This window comes from Coenobita brevimanus, chromosome 39 (assembly GCF_032717465.1).
Source record: "Coenobita brevimanus isolate Jiangsu-jjx chromosome 39, ASM3271746v2, whole genome shotgun sequence".
Classification (NCBI taxonomy): Eukaryota; Metazoa; Arthropoda; class Malacostraca; order Decapoda; family Coenobitidae; genus Coenobita; species Coenobita brevimanus.
In genome coordinates, this window is record NC_136992.1 from 12,641,957 (window position 1) to 12,661,654 (window position 19,698).

Here is a 19,698-nt window from a genome sequence, read left to right on the forward strand (position 1 = left end):
CTTCACCAAATTCATTGTGTTAAGTAATGAAACATTAAAGATTCTTTGGGTATTGTGACTAGTTTATAGGTTTGTTCGTAAAACCGTAATGCACGGGTTAGTGACGAAGCACCTATCTCTGAGCTATGGTGAAGTATTATGCCACCCATCATCATCATCATGTATATAAGAATGATTATTAATGTGTTAAATGTGAGTTTTGTTGACACTTGAGCATACAGACTTTATTGAATAAACATCTTCAATCAGTGCTTGACCAGGCAGCCTCTGCCATCTTTAATGTTTTGGTCGGTCAGCTGATCTGTGTCTACTTGGCCAAGCATTTTTTCACTGGATCTGCAGCACGTAGTATTGCCCAAGTAGACACAAGGCTGATCACCCTCCCATTTTTTGTGCCTATTGTTACGTGTAATACATGCATTGACTGATTGTTTGATTGTGTGCATGTGTAAAATGGGGAAAAATGGGGAAAAGTAGGGTGAAAAGGGGGACTTTGGGTGAACGTCCAGAACCAAATTCCATTTTTCCCAAAGGTTTAGTTATCTGTATGGCACAGTTTTCTGTGGCATGGGCGCAATCCAGAACCAATTAGCCGTGCCTTAGGCGACTTGACTGTATTTTTCTTAAAAATATGAAAACAGGGAAGGTCCATGGAGGAGATGGAATAGTAGCAGATTTACTATCAGATGCAGGGGAAGAAGTAGAAAACAGGCTTGCACACTTATTTACTAAGTGTATAAAAAGGAGGAAATTCCCCAGACATTGTATAATGCAATAGTTATTTTGCTTTACAAGAAAGGTGACTTAAAAGATCTTAGTAAATATCGACCCACTAGCTTATTATCATTTATTACCAGCTTTTCTTTAAAGTCCTTATGAACAGAATAACAAACCTGGAAGAAAATCAACCTCGTATACAGGCAGGATTCCGAAGCAGGTATTCGACTAGAGTACTGATCATCTACACACAGTGAATCAGCTGAGAAAACTACAGAATATAATAAACACTGGGCTTAGGTTTTGTTGATTACAAAAAGGCTTTCGACTCAGTGGAGTACACAGGAATCATAAATTCATTGCGGGAACAAGGAGTGAAGGAGAACATTGTAAAAGTGCTCAAAAACATATATTAAGAGGGAACTGTTACTCTGCATATGCAGATAACATTGAGAAGGGCGTGTGTCAGGGAGATACAATTTCACCAAAGTTATTTACAGCATACCTAGAAAGTTTTTTCAGAAAATTAGACTGGGAAAAATAAAAAAACATATATGAAGAAAACCTAAACCATTTAAGATTTGCAGATGACATTGTCTTAATATCAGAAACAGCAGAAACATTGCAAGAAGTGTTAAATGACCTAAACAGGGAAAGTCTCAAAGTAGGGCTAAAGATGAACCAGAGCAACATTAATGATTAGGCTAATCCAAATACACTGAAGAGCGTCATCTGAATAAACGAAGATATTTTTGAAGAAGTCGAGGAGTACAGTTACTTTGGGCAAATAAACCTACTAAAACTAGTGAAAGACCATGATATCAAAATAAAGAGACACATTACAGTTGGATGGAAAGCTTTTGGTAAATATAGAGACGTCATGAAAAGTAGCTTGCCATAATGTATTGTTACTTCTGCACCCCACACTGCCACAGGCTCCAACAGCAATAGTTCAGTATAGGAAGAACATTGCCCAGTGAGTTGTTCTTCCTAGAGGCAGCCTTTCGGGTGTACAGCACACAAGATCACCTGAGGCGTTGTAAATAGACACTGGCTTCTTACGTTCACTGTCTTTATTTTCCAAATAATTACAATGAATGCTTTCCAACTTCACTATTCTCACAAGCACTGGAGCTATACAAACTCTATTAACTGCAATTACACTTAATGCTTGACAACACTTCACTGTTTTCACAAGTATCAATGATGTACAAACTTCAATAACACCGCAATGTTCACCAACGCTTCACTGTTTTCACAGGTACCAAAAATACAGAAAGTTCACTGACATTGCACTACACTCAACCTGAACTGAAAACCGACTGACCTTGCTCTAGTCTCTTCCCCATTCTTATATAGCCTACATTACTCTAGAAATTTCCAGCACACACACGCCGGGGCAACAGTTACCAACTCGGAGTCATCCAAAACATGCCAGAGTTTTTTTTACATTACATCACAGTGTAAATTATTTAGCATACAAACTTAAATTAACATACATAATTTAACGAGCAGTCACATAACTAAAATATTACAGTGAAAAAGAGCACAAAAATTAATGCAGAACTTACGAAACATCTACGCTCACAAACAACAGGCAAATTGGCAACTCTGACTCATACCAGAACTATAGTTAATATTGGGAATCATTGAGAAAATTCTCGACTACCTAACTAGCAAATCCCACTTCTTAACACTACCGAATCCCTAGTTCTTTGTAGACCTGACGAAACTACACAATATATACAAAAAAAAAAACTTAATCCTAGTGAAACATCTAACTAAACACAAAATAATCCTTCAACTTATCAGGTCTTCTTCTATGCCGCTTCCAATGACATCCTTGCTCTTCCAGACAGTCCATCTCTCCTGGACGGTCTTGGTCCTCTTCCAGATTCGCGTCTTCTCCTGGGAAACTGTTATCATCCTCTTGCACTTCAGCTCTTTGGTCCATTTCAACATCCTCTGCGGCGGGTGAGCACGATTCCATGGAGATGTTCCAGCTGTACTGCTCTGGCCCATGGTACTGCCACAGACGATTCACGTGTACCACCTGTGGGGGAGACTTCCTGCCTCCCTGAATTCGATACGTTACGTCTCATAGGCGGTCCAATACAATGTACTGTAAGGCCTATCCCATGGGCTCTGCAGCTTTGGTGACTGCCCCTCCTTCCACTGAGGATTAAATAGCCAAACTCTGTCACCATCCTTGAAGCTCACCTCACTTGCCTTGGCATCATACTTGCACTTCATCATCTTTCCTGAAAACTTGAGGAATTACCTCAGCCAGCCTTTCCTGAAGATGCTTCGCAGGGCTGGAGGTGTCTGTAGGCAGCTCTTCACCAGGTGGTCTTCCCATTAACAAGTCAATGGGTAAGCATACCTCGTGGCCCATCAGTTTTGCATGTGCTCGTAGACTCATGGGATGCAGACTTATATGCCATCAGCAATGCAGGTAATTTCTGGTTCCAAGCTGTTTGTCCCTCTACGCAGTACTTGGCCAGTTCTTATCCCAGGGCCCAGTTGAATATCTCCACCATCCCATCTGACTGTGGCCTTAGTGGGGTTGTCCTGGTCATCTTGATAACCAATAACTTGCTGCACTCATGGAACACAGCAGACTCAAAGTTTCTACCCTGGTCTGAATGTAGCTCCTGTGGCATCCCAAAACAACAGAAAAACTGGCCAACCAACACCTGAGCAACAGTAACAGCCTCTTGATCGGGGATGGCATAGGCTTCTGGCCACTTTGTGAAGTGGTCCATGGCAACACATATATACTGGTTTCTCCTTTCAGTGAGTGGGAGAGGTCCAGCAATGTCCACTGTGACTCTTTCCATCTGTGCACGCACTAGGTACAGCTGAAGAGGGATCCAACCATGTTTCTTGGCATGCCATACATCACAGCCCCGACACCACTCTTCAACATTCTGCTGCATGCCAATCCAATAGAACCTCTGTCGCAGCCAGCTTAGGGTTTTCTTCACTCCCAGGTGCCCACCAGTGATCTGGTTATGGGACTCATCTAAGATCTTGGACCTCATCGTCTTCAGAACCACCAGTTGCCAATACTTGGCAGTAAACCATTGGCCATCCAACGTGCTCTGTGATAGGCACCTGGACAGTGAGAGGTCATCTGTGCTGGCTTCTTGCCGAGGAAAGCCAAAGACAGCTGGAGGAGCTTAAGGTAGTCATCAGTAGGTTGTGCACGATCCACGTGGTTGAGTATAAAGTGTTCAATGTCCTTGGCGCTGTTGGCAATCGACGACTGAGATTTTTCATCTAGGCCATCAACGTAGGAATAGAAGGAATCTGTGTCAATTTTGTTCCAGAACTCTTTGAATCGACCAAAGAAAGGAATTTAGGACCAGAAGAAGAGAAAAAAAGGTCAAAGATCCCTGCCACTATGAGTTCACACACGTGATGCCTGCATGCCAAGAACAGCAGCAGCAGTATGTCCCGGTGGACCTGATCCTGTCATTACCACTCCCTCAAAGCACACGTGTTTCTTTTTTTGTATTCTGTTCTCTCTCTCTCTCTCTCTCTCTCTCTCTCTCTCTCTCTCTCTCTCTCTCTCCTTCCCTGATTTTGGCTTATAGTGAGTATTATCTTGTCCTTTCTAATGTTTTACTCCTTAAATGTTTTTGGCTGGACTTTCATATTCTAGAATATCAACATGCACACCTGTATGTATTGTGATATACCACAGGTAATAGTCTGTGTACACATATTAACTGCTGTAGCAATAAATAAAGCTTCGAACCATGGCGATCAATTTGGTGACGGTACTAGAGGGAAATATAAGCGCTCTCACACCTCCCCATTCTGCCCATCACAGTAGACCAATCAGGGACGAGAGAAGGAAAGCCTTTTCCTCATTCCTCCCTGAGGGAGGTGCTTTTTTTTTTTTTTTATAGATATTTTGTTGTGTATGACTGCCGGCGAATGGTTTGCTGTGCCTTGACACAGCTTCTTGCTTTTCATGTAGGCACTCAATACAGCACACCAAAAATACACAGAAAAGTACTATAAATAATAACTATACAAACAAATACCACCGACGAATATTTTGCAGCCAAAAGTGCATGTGTAAAAATATTCTCTCTCTCTCTCTCTCTCTCTCTCTCTCTCTCTCTCTCTCTCTCTCTCTCTCTCTCTCTATGTACTGTATATGTGTATATATATATATATGTATGTATATATATATATATATATATATATATATATATATATATATATATATATATATATATATATATATATATATATATATATATATATATATATATATATATATATATATATATATATATATATATATATATATATACAGTTACACTATGATAGTCTCTATTCTCCTTTCACACTTTCCTGTAAAATGTCCACGACAGTTTTTCTATACGGCGTGGTGTTCTTTCTGACTTTTTCCTGCCGACTTCGGCTGGAGGGTTTGGAGGGCGGGGAAGAGCATTCTTCTTTGCTATCCTTATCTCATTCTAGTAGTTCATTTACTCTTCTAGGAGCTGCCTAGCATGGGCCAACCGGCCTACTGCAGTTATCCTCTCTTCTTATGTTCTTATATGTACTTGCTGAGGCCATTGGGTGTCTCCCACTGATGCTCCAGTAGTCTGTTGCTCAAATGAAGAAGATCCCACTGACTTCAGTAGCCCTTGGTCGCAGGGCTTAACCTGGCAACTTCTTCCCAAGATGGTCGCAGTGTACTCCGCTGCAGCTTCTCTAGCACTGGTTGTAAATCTGCATCCTCCATCATCCCTCTGCATCCTCTCCTCTACTGACATATGGCCCAGAATTTCCTTTGCAGCACCCTTGAGGCTAGTAGCAAGCTGCACTGTCCTCTCATACTTCTGCTGCTCTAGCTTGGCATTTATTTCCTCCTTAAGCTGTTGCTGTTCTTCCTTAATTTCCCCCATGAAAACATCTGGCTGTCCTTGTATCCTCAGTTGTAATTTCCTCTGTTGCTCCTCTGATACCTCTTAAGTTGCTCATATCGTTCTTTTTGTTCTTCACGTTGTACCTCTAGTTGTTCCTTCTGTGCCTTCAATAGTACACTTTGTGCCTGTAATCGTTCTTTGAGTTCTTTCTGTTCTTCATTCAGTGCTTGTAGTTGTACATTTTGTGGTTGTAAATGTTCTTTGATTTCTTCATTTTTTGCCTGTAATTGTCCTTTGAGTTCCTTCTGTCCTTCATTCGATGCCTGTGATATCGTCACAATTGTCACCAGGGACATTTCCTCCTCCTGTCCAGTTCTGGACCTTGTCTGCACGCTCCCTTGCTCCATGTCGAAGATTAGACTCACTGCAACACTTTCTAAAAATCCCACTCCTGACACCAGTGTTACGTCCCCACCCCACACTGCCACAGGCTCCAACAGCAGTAGTTCAGTATAAGAAGGACGTCGTTCAGTGAGTTATTCTTCCTAGAGGCAGCCTTTCAGGTGTACAGCACACCAGATCAGCTGATGCATTGTAAATAGACACTGGCTTCTTAACCCGTTATGGATGGGCAACTTATCAATTATATGACTGTGTGGGGTGGCATATTTTCGGAAAAATAAAGTATCAAGGAAAAAGCCTAAACATGCATAAATCGATGAAAATGGATGAAAAACGAAGGCGAGAGGTGTTACATATGTGGTAATACATCTCTACCGGCTTTGGGAGGAGGAGGAGGGGAGGAGTGAGGGAGGAGCACAGGCAGGTAGCATATCACCAGGCGTGCCTGGGGCAAGGCTAGCAAACTCTTAAAACTCATTTTCTTTTTCTTCACCACTGAACACTATCATTTATGCATTTTTTACACTATTCATTGTCTTCAGAATCTTATGTATGTGTTTTCTATTTCACTTGAACACTCATTATATTCTGTTTTACTTGAACAATTATAACACTGCAACTTATATATGTATATTCTATTTTACTTCTTTCAAGGCTTGGGAGGGTAGAGGGCAGGACAGTAGGTGACAAGGATGCCATATCACCCAATTTCACCAATAAATTAGGGCCGAAAATGGCCGGACGTTACGTAATGTTGCCTGCCTCCTCTCGCACAGACGTTATGTAACGTCGCTGTCTTTTAGGGGTTACGTTCACTGTCTTTGTCTTCGAAATAATTACATTGAATGCTTTCCAAGTTCACTTCACTACTCTCACAAGCACTGGAGCTATACAAGCTTTACTAACTGCAATTATAATTAATGCTTGACAACACTTCGCTATTTTCACAAGTACCGATGATGTACAAACTTCAGTAGCATATCACTGTTTGCCAGCAACACTTCACTGTTTTCACAAGTACCGAAAATATATAAAGTTCACTGACACTGCAGTACACTCAACCTGAACTGAAAACCGACTGACCTTGCTCTAGTCTCTTCCCCATCCTTATATAGCCTTACATTACTCTAGAAACATCCACCACACACGTAATGGGGCAACAGTTCCAACTCGGAGACATCCATCATCATACCAGAGTTTTCTTATATTACATAATACTGAATATTATTTAGCATACAAACTTAAAATTATATAATTTAGCAAGCAATCACATAACTAAAACATTATAGAGAAAAGAGCACAAAAGTTTAAGTATAACTTACAAAACAACTACACTCACAAACAGCAGGCAAACTGGCAACAATATTGGGAATCAGTGAGAAACTTCTCGACAACTGAAGTAGCAAACCCCGCTTCTTAACAGTATGTATGAAACGAAAAGTATGTAATGAATGTATGTCCCAGCTATGACGTATGGTTGTGAGACTGGAAACTGACAAAATTTATGGCAAATCAACTAATCTATTCTCAAAGAGCAGTGGAAAAGGCTATGTTGGGAATATCTTAATGAGAAAAGAAAAGATAAACTTGGGTGACAGAGCAGACAAAAGTCAGAGACATTATATAAGTTATAAAAGAACAAATGGAGGCGGGCAGGTCATGTAGCATGAATAAGAGATAACCGATGGAGCAAGAGGCTGACTGACTGGAATCCAAGAGATTGTATGCATAGCAGAAAAAGGCCAGCCAGGAGGTGGAGGGATGAGATAGGGAAGTTTGCTGGCAATATGTGGCAGAGATTGGCTCAGACAAGGAATTCTGGGAAAGACCTTTGTTCAGCAGTGGAACTGCAATGCTGATGATGATTTTATATATATATATATATATATATATATATATATATATGTGTGTGTGTGTGTGTGTGTGTGTGTGTGTGTGTGTGTGTGTGTGTGTGCATGGAAAAGTTTGGAAGGAATGAGAGAGTGTTTTTGATTGGTGATATGAATGGTAAAGTTGGGAATGTGAAGGTGGATGGAATAGTTGGTGAGTGGGGTGTGCCTGCTGAGATAGATGAGAATGGGAGTGCGTTAGTGGACATTTGTGCTGGGAGCGGGTTGGTGATAGCCAATACCCTCTTCAGGCATAAAATGATCCACAGGTATACATGGCGAGTGATGAGAAGGGTGGGTGGTGAACTGAATGAAAGGAAGGCAATGATTGATTCTGTGTGTGTGGATGCAAGAGTTTATAGAGGTTGGGGGAGTGGACTTTCTGACCACTACTTGGTGGTGGCCAGAATTAGAATTCAAGTAAGATGGAGGAATAGAAGGGAAAGACGAGAGGAAGGAGTAGTTGCAAGGAGAGTGGAAAGGTTACAAGAGGATGAGAAAAAGGCAGAGTATAAGAGAGAAGTGGAGGAACGATTGGGCAAATATGAATTGGAGCAGATGGGAGACGTGGAAGGTGTGTGTAGGATATTTACAGAAGAAATATGTGCAGCATGTGATGTGGTGTGTGGAAGGAAGAGAAGACGGAGGGGGGTGCAAGGAACAGCGTGGTGGACTGAAGAGGTGAAACAGGCTGTGGCACAAAAGAAGAAAGCATACAACGAATGGATGAGAAATAGTGGCGTGGAAGAAGTTGAGAGGCGGAAGAGAGAGTTATATGTAGAAAGAAAGAGAGAGGTGAAAAGATTAGTAAGAGAGAGTAAGAAGAGAGTGGATGAGGAATTTGGAAGGAATTTGAGTGTAAAGTGGAGGGACTGTAAGAAAATGTTCTGGAAAGAGGTGAAAAGAGTAAGACAGGGTGGAAGTGAAGTTAGCAGAGTAGTGAAAGATAAAAATGGTAAATTACTAGTGGAGAATGGAGAAAAAGTGAGCAGATGGAGAGAACACTTTAAAGAATTGTTGAACGTAGAGGATGGAAGTAATGCGAGTATAAGTGGCTGGGGAATGGCTGGGAGAAGGAGGGAGGTGAGAAGACAGGAAGAAATCAGTAGGATAGAAGTTGTGGAAGCAATGGAGAAAGTTAAATCGGGGAAAGCCCCAGGAATTGATGGAGTGTGTGGTGAAATGCTGAAGCATGGGGGAAAGATTGAAGCATGGGGGAAAGATAGTAGTAGAATGGATGTGGAAGATGTGCAGATTGGCCTGGGAGGAAGGTAGAGTCCTGGAGGATTGGAAGTCAGGTATAATTATTCCCTTGTACAAAGGAAAAGGGGAAAAAGAAGTGTGTGGTAATCATAGGGGGATTTGTCTTCTTAGTATAATAGGAAAAGTGTATGGTAGGATACTTACTGACAGAGTTAGAGAAAGAACAGAGAAATTAGTTGGAGAAGAACAGGGAGGCTTTAGGAAGGGAAGAGGTTGTGTAGATCAGATATTCATCCTTAGATCTTTAGTGGAAAAGTTTCTGGAGAAGGGAAAGAAGTTGTATGCGGCTTTCATGGATTTGGAGAAAGCATATGACAGGGTGGATAGACAAGGATTGTGGAAAGTGTTAAGAATATATGGAGTAGATGGGAAGTTGTTGAATGCTGTGAAGAGTATGTACGATGGTGCGAAGGCTGCAGTGCGTGTGGATGGTGAACTAAGTGAATTTTTCTCTTTGAATGTTGGGTTGAAACAGGGATGTGTCATGTCTCCATGGTTGTTCAATCTGTACATGGATGGGGTAATAAAAGAGGTACAAGGTAGGGTAGTGGATGTTGGAGTGGCCCTGGTGAGAGAGGATAGTGTTTGGAAACTCCCTGTACTGTTGTTTGCAAATGATACTCTGCTGTTGAGTGAAGACGAAGGGGAGCTGCAAAGGCTTGGTGGATGAGTTTGGGAGAGTGTGTAAGAAACGGAATCTAAAGGTGAATGTAGGGAAGAGTAAAGTGATGGTCTTTGAGAGAGGTAAAGTCAGTGAATGTACAGCGAGGTTGGATGGTGAGGAATTGGAAAATGTGAGTACGTTTAAGTACTTGGGTAGTGTGATGAGTAAGGATGGAGGTTTGGAGGGTGAAGTGCTTCAAAGGGTACAACAGGGAAGAAAGGTTGCTGGTTCTTTGAAAGCAGTGATAAGAAACAGGGAAGTGAGCATGGAAGTGAAAAAGTTACTACATGACAGTATTGCGATACCAACTCTAACGTACGGAAGTGAAGCTTGGACGTTGTTGGAAGGACACAAGTCAAGAGTGAGAGCAGTGGAAATGAGTTATTTAAAAGGAGCCTGTGGAGTCACATGGAGAGACAGGCTGACGAATGAGGATATAAAGGAGCGTTGTGGTGTTGATGTGGATGTGATAGGGAGCGTTATGAGGAACACACTGAGGTGGTTTGGCCATGTGGAGAGGATGGAGGGTGAAAGACTGACGAAGAGAGTGTATGTGAGTGAAGTGGAGGGGGGAAGAGGGAGGGGGAGGCCGAGGATGAGATGGAGGGATCGGGTGGAGAGGTATATGAGAGAGGGGGGTGTGGGTTGGGAGCAAGGCAGTGAAATGGCGGGGGACAGGGCTACTTGGAGGCAATTTGTTTGTGGCCACCCCAAACGGGATTGAGGCGTCTGGCAATAGATAGATAGATAGTGTGTGTGTATGTGTGTGTGTTTGTGTGTGTGTGTGTGTGTGTGTGTGTGTATGTGTGTGTGTGTGTGTGTGTGTGTGTGTGTGTGTGTGTGTGTGTGTGTGTGTATTCATTGTCATATTTCCCTCAGGCTTTTATAAATAACTCGCTTAAAGGTCGCCGATCAAGCATGAGTCATAACTCTGGACCTGGTGGCCCGATTGGACTGGAAATTGTTTGATTCTTTAAGTTAGAGCATTTTAACAGTATCCTGTTCTAACATAAATTGCCCTACATTGCGTCGTTTTTGCTGTGTTACGGCAGCACACAAACCAACAAACATACAGTAGTTGGATCATTTATAATATAGATGCAAACTGCTAGTTCTTACATCTTTGAGCTGGAGGGTCTGGAGGGTGAGGAAGAGAGCCTTCTACTGTACTGCCCTTATCTCGTACTTATGAAACTTGAGTACTGCATAAGTATTAAGGCCGCGTGTCATTTGTGTGTCATTTGTGTGCCTGTTTAACTCGATGTATCTCCACAGTACACCAAGGACGACGTCGTCCAGTACGTCACAGAAACGGATGATAGTAATGCACCCTCCGTTGGAACAAAGGTTGCAGCTCGGTAAGTTTATCTATTTGTGAATCTGTTCATCAGTCTACCTATCTGTCTGTTTTTATCTGTCTATCCATATGTCTGTCTGGCTGTCTCTCTGCCTGTTTGTGTATATATGTATCTGTCTGTCTGCCTGTATTTTGTGAAGAGTAATATTGCCAAAAGGGTCTCCAGAATTTTCTTCCCTATTCTGTACTGTTTCTGCTTCGCATGACCCAGTATCCTCCCCTAGACACCTTGCACCTCATATCTCAACCTTCTCAGTCTTCCCTCTCGTACCAACCATCTCATATACACTTTCCTAGTTGATCTTTTACTCCGCATTTACTTCACATGGCTGAACCACCTTAGAGTATTTCTTTTTGTTTTTCACATATCTATATTGACGTTATTTCAATGATCCATCGGTCCCACCATGTCACTTCACATGCATCTCTGAAGTATTCCTTTTCAAAAGGCCTCGGTCTTGATTTTGGTCTCCCAAACATCGTCCATGCTTCACTACTGTACATTTGCTTTGTTGATAATGGCTTCAACATGCTTGTATGCAATGACCTTGGCTACCTAATGGTGGCTCTCTGCCTTGCTTTATCTGTTGTGGTCTCTGTATTCAGTCCCTTAACCTTAAAGTCCAAAGTTTTTCGGTTTACCTCATGGAGCTCTTCCTTCATCGTTCATACCTCTCACCCTCTGCACCCCTCTGTTGTCCTCCATCCAATCCACATGCCTAAATAATCTCAGTCTAGCCCTTCTCATCACAACATTAATACATTCAAGTCATATCCTTTTTCAACTCCTCATTTTCAGTCCTAACACCCCCGGACCTGTTATTGAAGGATGCACTACACATCCATCTAATCATTTTCATCTCTATATATTTGAGCCTACGAATATCCTCCTCCTTTACTTCCCACATCTCAGTGTTGTACAGGATTACACTCCTAACACATGCTGCATACAAGGACTTCTTAGCACGGAAGGAGAGTCTATCAATGTTAGGAGAGGCAAAACCCCCATAAACCCCTTATCGGTGCTACTGAGCTAGCTCCAGCCCTACCTCCAACATATATCACGTTCCCCAAACAGCAAAACTCCTCCACACAGGCAAGAGACTCCCTAGCAAGACTAGTCCTTTCTCTTTTTCTGTATGCTCTCCTTTAGCACATACTCAGAATCAGCATTATCTTGCAGCTAACCTCTAATACCACTACGTCTCTTATGTACCAACTTACTACAAACACTGAACAAAATATAGTTACTTCCCATACCCTTGTGGCAAACTGCACATGGCCACGCTCCTGCTTTGACAGTACCGCCACCTGCCCAGGATACATATATCATCATTTTTGTTTTATCTGTGTTTACTCTCAAACCTATGTTCCCCTTTCCATCTCTCCACTTCCTAATTCTTTCCTCTGCTACCCTTTCATTCTCCATGATTATCACTTAGTCATCAGCATACAACACCTTCCATGGGCATCCGGTTTTGAAATCACGCGAGAGAGCTTCAGGCACCTTGATAAACAGTAATGGGCTTAAAACTGACCCCTGACGCACAACAACATTCATGAAATATTCAACACTTTAACCTCTCCCCACCGTCACCCGGTTGCAAGCACCCTCACACACTGCTGTAACCACTTCCTCAGTCCCAAGCTTTCTCATTGCCCACTTCATCACCTCCCTGGGCACTGTCAAAAGCCTTCACCATATTAACAAAAACAAGATACAACTCTCTCTTCCTGCCTGTACTCATATATTTCTCCTGAAGTTGTCAGACAATGAATATTGCATCAATGGTCCATTAGCCAGGCATAAACTCAATCACCAACTTATCAATATTCATTCTTTCCATCACCATATTCTCGAGGACTCTCCATTACCTTCATCATCATCATCATCACCACCTCTCCCACCTAAGAATGGGATGAATTTGTAGTAGTAGTAGTTGTATCTTTAGGTCCATCTGTAACGTCAGCCTGGTGGGCTGCATGCTGAAGCTGCCTCTCCCCAATAGTACGCCATCATCCTTTCGAGGGATAGGGAAGTAGTTTAGGGATATGCAGTTGAGCGACATGATTATATCAATGTCACCACATGAAGGCGTCCCTCTCCAGCTCTATGGAAGGAGGTAGAATCCAGAACCGAGAAAAGTGAGAGCACAGATTTGAGAGGACTGTCAGTACCATACATGGACCAGTGATTTTTTTTTTTTTATGCGAGGAAGAAGGAACCAAAGGCCAGGAGCCTGCAAATAATTCCCTCCAAGGAAAAAAAAAAAAGATAAGAGAGCCAAATTCAAGAACTGTTCATTTCGAGATGTCTGGACATACTGCGTTTGAAAGAGTGGAGATCATAGGCAGTAGGAAATACAGACAGAGGGAGACAGTTCCAGAGTTGACCTGTTGCATACATGAAGGACTGGGAGTAACGGTTAACTGTTGCATTGGAGAGTTGGACAAAAAAGAGATGAGAGTTTGTTGCTAGATGGGTGCTATGTGCCTGCCGTAGTAGATGAGGGATGCAAGCAGACAGTTTAGATAAGAAGTGACCATTGAAGTAGCGATGGAAAAGAGACAAAGCTGCAACATTACAGCGAAGATACAGAGGTTGAAGGGAGCTAGTAAGAGAAGGAGAGCTGAGACGAAAAGCCTTTGACTCCATATTGTTGAGAAAAAGTGTATGCGGGGAGCCTACCCACACATGAGAGTTGTACTCTACACAGGGACGAATAAAACCTGTGTATAAAGTCAACAACTGTGCAGGGGTAAAGAGGGCACAGAGTTGGCTTAGCACACCTAATCTCTTGGAAGCAGATTTTACGAGAAAGGTAATATGTTCTTTCCAAGATAAATCCCGAGAGAATGAAACCCCAGGTATGTTACAAGATCATGCAGGATTAAGCTGGATACTGTTAAAAATTTGAGGGTACTCCTGTGAAAGATATTGTTGGGTTGATAGATGTAAGAACTGAGTTTTTGATGCATTAAAAACAAGATTACTTTTACCCCAATCAGAGATGTGAGCCAAGTCAGACATTAGGTATGCCGTTGCCTCATCCTTTGTTTGTTGAAGTAAGTGCTGAGATCGATGCTGTGGGAAGCGAATGGAAAGGTGAAGGGTGGAGTCATCAGTGTATGAATGGATAGAGTTACATGTACAGCTTAGATAGGTCATTGATGAATAAAAGCAAGAGGGTTGGCGATAGGACAGAGCCCTGAGGAACACCACTGTTGATAGATCTAGGAGAAGAACGATGGCCATCTACAACAATGGCTATAGAACGACCAGAAAGGAAGCTATAGATGAATCCACAGATAGAACAATAAAAACCGTAAGAGGGCAGTTTAGATATTAAAGGTTTATGCCAGACTCGATCGAAAGCCTTTGAGATGTAAAGTACAATGGCAAAGCTTTCCCCAAGTCCCGATAGGAGGATGACCAGGAGTCTGAAAGGTAGGTGAGAAGATCGCCAGTGATGCGTCCCTGGCAGAACCTATACTGATGATTGGAAAGAAGGTTGTGATAGGAAAGATGCTTTAAATTTTGTTTTTTGTTAAAAATAGACTCAAAATCTTTTGAAATACAGGATGATAAAGGAATTGGGCGAGAGTTAGTGGGTTGGGAATGCTCACCCTTCTTTGGGACAGGCTGAATGAGAGCAAACTTCCAGCAAGAAGGAACGGTACAAGTTGACAGACAAAGACGAAAGAGTTTACCTAGGCAGGGTGTAAGCACAGAGGCACAGTTCTTGAGGACAACAGGAGGGACCCCATCAGGACCATATGGCTTTGTAGTACTGAGACCAGTTATGGCAGAGAAAATATCAACTGAAGAAATTTTATTGTCAGCCATGAGGACGTCAGAGGGAAGAAGTGATGGAGGAACAGCATTGGAATCGTCTAAGGTAGAATAGGAAGAGAAAGTCTGAGCGAAGAGTTCTGCTTTATCAGTAGAAGAAATAACCATAGAGCCATCAGGATGGGAGAGAGGAGGGAAGGTTGGTGAGGTAAAGTTGTTAGAAAGATTTTTGGCCAGAAGAAGCGGGAAGAATTCGAGTTGGAGAGTTGAGAGCATTTAGTACGGATGAAATTATTTTTAGCAGAGCGAAGAACAGATTTAGCACATTTCTGGGTAGAAACATAAAAGAGATGAGATTCAGGAGCTGGTTGGCTCCAGTACCTTTTATAGGCCTTCGTCTTGTTGTGGACAGCATTAGAACAAGCGTGATTAAACCAAGGCTTTCTTGCATTAGTCAAAGGATATGAGAAAGGAATATATGCTCCGATGCCTGAGAGAATAACCTCTGTAATGCGTAAGGCACACTCGGATGGTTATCAGCCATAGAAGCAATAATCATTCCAGGGAAAATCAAAGTAGTACGGCCTGAGGGCCTTCCATTCAGCAGCTCCAAAGTGCAACAACCGACGTTTCTTTGGATGACAGGTTAAAGTTATAAGGTTGTGATCGGAGGAGCCCAACGGGGGGAAAAGATTAACAGCATAAGCCAAGGGATAGTTGTAAGGAAGAGATAAGGTATGTTGGACTATCTTCAAGGCAGTCAGTGATACGGGTAGGGTGCTGAACAAATTGCTTAAGGTCGTTAAGGATAGAAAAGATGTGGACTTGTTCACCAGGTGGATCAGTGAAAGGAGAGGACAGCCAAAGGTGGTGGTGAACACTGAAATTTCCTCAAATGGAGGTTTCAGAGAGAGGAGAAATGGATAGCATGTGTTCCATTTCAGAAGTAAGACAGTCAAAGAACTGTTCAAAGTCAGTAGAATTGGGGATAAGTAAACAGCACATATTAATTTAATCAGAGAGAGGCAGGAAAGCCGAAGCCAAAGAGCAGAGAAATCGGAAGATTCAAATTCAGGAACACAAGAACAAGATATATCATTGCGTACCATCAATAAAAAAAAAAGTATCAGCACCCTTTCAGTGTGAGACATAATGATACACGGACGATGATTTACGGGAAATGACACGTTTATGATTCTTTGTATCCTTCATTTGTGTTGTTATCTTATATGTTACAGATATATAGCTGGATTAGTCTGAGTAACATTGTACTACATGAAAATCAACCATTTTTGTGAATTAATCAGGCATGCCAACTCTACCGATTGAACCAGAGATGAAATATTGCATATCTATCCAACCCCAGGGTGCCGATACTTTTTTTTATCGATGGTACATATGCACAGCAGCCACCTTTGCTTTGAAAAGAGCATAGAGAATGTAGGAGGATACAGAGAAGGGTTTGCTATCAGTTACCTCGACAGCTGAGTCTCAGTTAGGAAGAGAAGGAGAGGTTTAGAGGAGGAAAGGTGGTGCTCAACAGAGGGAAAGTTAGAGGAAAGGCAGCGAATGATGCAGAAATGACGAAGTGAGTCAGACAGTGGTTCCAGGCATCTCGCTGGGTCGTCACTGGGATAGGGGTAGATCGTGAGGGCATTTATGCCCCCCCCCCCCTCCTTGGGGACTTCGAGGCTTGATGTACAGTAGAGTTGCCATTTTGCTAATTTTGAATATGAAGTGTAGTGTGTAGGCCTAATCTGTTTGGTGTTGACAGTAAGAGGAACTTGTATTGTATTGGAGAGCATGCTGGCCTACTTTTTGTGTCACTGAAACACTGAAAAAGTTCAGCAAAGGGGGATGGTCAGGATCTAGTCCTGAGGGTTGATGAAATGGGAGCTCCAGCTCTCCCTGTCATCAGCTTTCCATCCATCTTGGGAGTACAGCCCTACATGACTGGTGCTACAGTCCCATAATTAATAGAAATGAGCCACACAATCATTCACATAGCATTCAAGTCTCCGGAATCCTGACTTCTTCTCACAGACTTAAGCATCTTCACATGTTGGGAGGTATTCTCATTTTTAGATTCACTTCACATACACCTGTCAGAAAAAGCCAATCCGTTGGCTCTTAAGATGCTTTTTCTTATATATCTCATCCAGAAAACTCAGTTAGTCTTGAATTCAGTTATTCTTTTTACACCAACTTGGCCTAAAATTCCCATCTTTCCATTCTCATTCTGAAGTAACCTTAGGTGAACACTAGAATTTGATGCAAGTTAGGAAGTACTGTGGAAAGGATGTAGAGCAGTAGCAATTTTTTTTTCCTCCCACCGATCTTTGTGAAATAAGCTGTGAAGAACGAGTAAAGCCTCTCGAACTTTCATGTCCCTCCTTCCCACACATTCATCTGCTATTATCTTAACATTTTCTGCGCCCACATCGCCGCCTCATTCTTTCACATTCACTCACATATGCCAGTTTCATCAGTCTTGCTTCTTCCGTTGTTTCCATATGCCCATACTATCTGAGCATTCTCTTGTCAACCACAATTTCCACGCTTTAACCAAGAGCTTTATTTACTTTACACTTTAATCATCAGTTTCCTTTATTTAATTTGCACTTTCATCAGCAGTTTTTCCTTCTTCACATTTTTGCGAGTCATTATTTCTTATCCTAACCATTCTACGCACCGCTCTTACATTTCTTAGCACACCCATTTCCACTGCTCTTACTTTAGCCATTTCACATTTATGCCATGCAATGTGGACACGACTTAACTAACAGTAACTGTAGATCTGTAACGGCTGAGAATCTGGCCTCTCTTAATACAATAATTTTATGTTAATGTGCAAGGAGAATGAATGAAGAGTTCTGGACAAATGTGGAAACGTGCACGGAAAAGTTTGAAAGGAACAAGAGAATGTTTTTGATTGGAGATTTGAATGGAAAAGTAGGGAATCTGAAGGTGGTTGGAGTAGTTGGAGAGTGGGGTGTGCCTGCAGAAGTGGATGAGAATGGCAGTGCTCTAGTGGACATTTGTACGGGAAGTGGGTTGGTGATAGCCAGTACTTCTTTAGACAGAAAATGATCCACATGTAGACGTGGCGAGTGATGAGATGGGTGGGTGGTGAACTGAATGAATGGAAGGCAATGATTGATCATGTGTGTGTGGATGATGGAATGAGAAGGTGTGTAACGAATGCAAGAGCATACAAAGATTGGGGAAGTGGACTTTCTGACCACCACATGGTGGTGGTGAAAGTCAAGGTTCAAATGCAATGGAGGAGTAGAAGGGAAGGATAAGAGGAAGTAGACCATACAAGGAGGGTAGAAAGGTTGCAAAAGGATGGAAAAAAGAGGCAGAATGTATGAGAGAAGTGTAGGAGCGACTGGGTACGATAAATATGATTTGGAGCATATGGGGGACGTGTAAGGTGCGTGCACGATATTCACAGAAGAAATCTGTCAGCATGTGAGGTGGTGTGTGGGGTGAAGAGAAGACCAAAGGGGGTGCAAGGAAAAGCATGGTGGAATGAAGAGGTGAGAAAGGCTGTAGCACAAAAGAAGAAAGCATATAGTGAGTGAAAGCATAGTGAGTGAGAGGTTGCACTAAAACAACTAGACAAAATTCAGAACAAAGCTGTTAGAATTATCTCCTACAGGTAAGAAGGAATATTGCCTCCTATGCATTAATTTACAGATATTTTTATGGCAAATGCTCAGACGAAGTTGCATCCATTGTGCCATCTCTCCATGCCTTCCCCCTGTGCAACAAAGGCATCTGGTCGTGCTCATGGCTGAAATGTCACACAGCCATATTGCAGAACTTCTGCCTATCAGAATTTTTTTTAATTCTGTGAACTGTATCTCTTTGGAACTCGTTTCCCCAGAGTTGTTTCCCCCCAAACTTAACCTACAGCTGTTCAAATCCAACTGTTACGGATTTTTTGTGAATGGAGGACACCAGTAATCTGTTGTATAGATTATTTTTTTTTTATTCATTTTGTTTTGCCTTCCTCTGTTCTGTTATGAGAAAAAGATGAGAAACGGGCGTGGAGGAAGTTGAGAGACGAGTGAGTTATATATAGAGAAGAAGAGAGAGGTGAAAAGATTAGTAAGAGAGAGTAAGAAGAGAGTGGATGAGGAATTTGTTGGGAATTTGAGTGTAAAGTGGAGGGAATGTAAGAAAATGTTCTGGAAAGAGGTAAAGAGAGTTAGACAGGGTGATAATGAAGTAAGTCGGGGAATGAAAAATAAAAATGGTAGATTGCTAGTGGAGAAGGGAGAAAAAGAGAGCAGATGGAGAGAACACTTAAAGGCATTGTTGAACATAGAGAATGAAAGTAATTCGAGTATAAGTGGCTGAGAGAAAGAGGGAGGTGAGAAGAGAGGAAGGAGTCAGTAGGATGGGAGTAACAGAAGTAAGGAAAAAAGTCAAACTGGGGAAAGCTCCAGGAATTGATGGAGTGTGTGGTGAAGTGCTGAGGCATGGGGGAGAGATAGTAGTAGAATGGATGTGGAAGATATGACAGGATATGATGTGGAAGATATGACAGGAAAATAAGAGTAAAAGTAGATGATGTATATTCGAATTTCCACTCAATTAACTCCGGCGTGCCACAGGGATCAGTTCTGGCGCCAACTCTATTTCTGGTTCATATTAATGATCTCTTATCTGTCACTCACAATCCCATTCACTCATATGCAGATGACCCAACA